At 32.9% G+C, this 2,248-nt stretch overlaps 1 long non-coding RNA gene across 1 annotated transcript; it reads right to left on the reverse strand.

The window, feature by feature from the left end:
• Positions 1–1,458: 1,458 nt before the first annotated feature.
• On the reverse strand, positions 1,459–1,939 carry LOC126735982 (uncharacterized). The gene is made up of 2 exons (XR_007660576.1): positions 1,824–1,939; positions 1,459–1,658 (listed from the first exon to the last, which is right to left on the reverse strand). It is a non-coding gene; the product is annotated as an uncharacterized LOC126735982 (long non-coding RNA).
• Positions 1,940–2,248: the final 309 nt, after the last annotated feature.

Consider the following 2,248-nt stretch of genomic DNA (forward strand, 5'->3'; position numbering starts at 1 on the left):
TTAGTTTTTTTTAGGTCACATGTTGCGGGTATTAATTTGTGATCTGATGTTTCCTAGTGGTGCATGTACGGTAATATTGTATAAGTCAGGATCCCCACTACCACGCAACATACCACATATAACACATATATCACACATAAGAATAGTGTTCATATGGTTCTTTTCTGGATACAGTACAGGCTCGGAGAGAGTGTCAAAAGTCCTCAAAAAGTTCAAAATTCATGCATATGTTTTATACAGGGTGTCCCTGTTCTAACTGGTCAACTTCTTATGATAGTCAGAAGGGCGTGATTTCCAAAAGCTGTTTATTAAAAAAAAATAATAATTTGTTTTAACAGGGTCAAATCGCCCTGATACCATTATTTGCATTTGGATATGGAATCTCCTAAAAATGTTTCTTGTCATAATGTAAAAATACGATAGTGAGCACCGACACTAAATGTAATAAAAACATGCACATACTTTTTTTTTAAATTACATGAATATTGCAATAAAAAACTGGCTGAAACTAAAAATTTCGGGGAATAAAAGAAAAGGACCCTTGTAAGGATTTTACTTTATTACACGAAAACAAAGCACAATAGTTCAAGGGCCCTTATTTGTTGAAAATTAATACAGTATTTCGAGAAAAAAAGCGGCGTACCCTTTTTTTCAAAAAATTAATACACATGTGCTGCAGTCCGTTCCTGGAGAAATCAAATCACCTGCAATAGCTCAAAAAGTGGCCTCAACACCTACCATTTAAAACCTAAATATTCCATTAAAATCGCAAAAAGCGTTTTTAATACAAAGGGAAAAAATCTTTTTTTTTTACAATCTGTATTTTGGAAACAACGCACTTCCGACCATCGTTGTCCTATCTTAAACTACTTCTCGATGGTTCCTGTATATACTCTAGCATTTTTGACCAGTTGAAGAGGACACTCCATATAAGCTTAAAGAACTTAAATGGTTATTAATGATAGATAGTGATAATATAAAATAGAACTGATATTCATAATATAAACATTCGTAGAAAGCATATCCTTACGATCCCCAAGCACTATAAGGAACTTTTTTAAAGAGGATTTCTTTGTTCAGTTTCAAAAGAAAGATTAGACACAGGGTCTCAATGAGTGGAGTACTAATGGGTGTTTATATTTATAACAGAGGAGACTAGATATTATATACATACATATTTCTTATAATCGTGAACAGAGCTTATCAAAAGTGCCTAAATGTGAGTAGCTAAGGGGGTAAAAATTCAGAAACAAATTGTTTTGATAAATTAATTGAACACGTATTTTTAGGGTTTTTTTATTAAAAATATTTGGAGCATAATACAAAAAATATTAATGTTATATTTAAAGCAAAACTATATATCAGTAACCAAAAGGGTTAGAGGGATAAAAATTAAAACTCTGACTGCTCATAACTTATCATTTATATAAAACAAATATATACAAAAAATAAAAAAAATTAACTTTTAATATAACTGAATTTTTACCAAATAACATATCCATCTAATCCCTATATTAAAATAACCACTTTGACTAAATCCGGTCCTGTTTTTGATGTTGCCTTTTTAATTTTCGTTATGCCTTCGCTCCATCCCAGGAGATAGGGTGGAGTAGCAGCACCGGAACGGAGCCGCTAATAAAGAGCCCTGTAAATCAGCCCTAGAAGTGACAGCTCTTTTAGGCGCGGTCATACACCGCTTAAACTAGAGATAAATTTTGGCAAATCTCTTAGTTAAAAAAAATAGGTTGTTTAGTCGTGTTTGCACGTAAAGGTTTGCAGATATAATAATTTTTAATACCGGCAACCCATTTTTAACAACTCACCTTATCAGCGTCACCAAAAAAGGTAATTCAAAGGCCATTTTCTTTAAAGAGCAATGTATTGTTTCGTTCGGTGTGTTACGGTTGGCTCGGTATTTACTCGTCAACCAACGAGCGACTCTAGAAGGTAAAACATGTAAAGTTGTTTTGATTGTCCATTACTTCTTATGAGATTTATGGGGAACTTCCTTTCTTTGGCTACCACTGGCCTTGGGGTATCTAGACGATTAAAATTGATGTATAGTAGAGGTCAGAAAAAAGGTAGAAAATCAAAACTTTTGAGAATTCCTGATTGAAGTACATTATATGGGTAAATTTTTAGCACCCGGTATGATACTCTGAAATAATAAATATGGACAGCCTGAATTTTAAACTAAAAAAAAGGGTGACCGATGGCAGAAAGGCATAATTTTTTTTTAATTTGGCTA

The sequence above is a fragment of the Anthonomus grandis genome, chromosome 5 (genome assembly GCF_022605725.1).
Source record: "Anthonomus grandis grandis chromosome 5, icAntGran1.3, whole genome shotgun sequence".
NCBI lineage: Eukaryota > Metazoa > Arthropoda > Insecta > Coleoptera > Curculionidae > Anthonomus > Anthonomus grandis.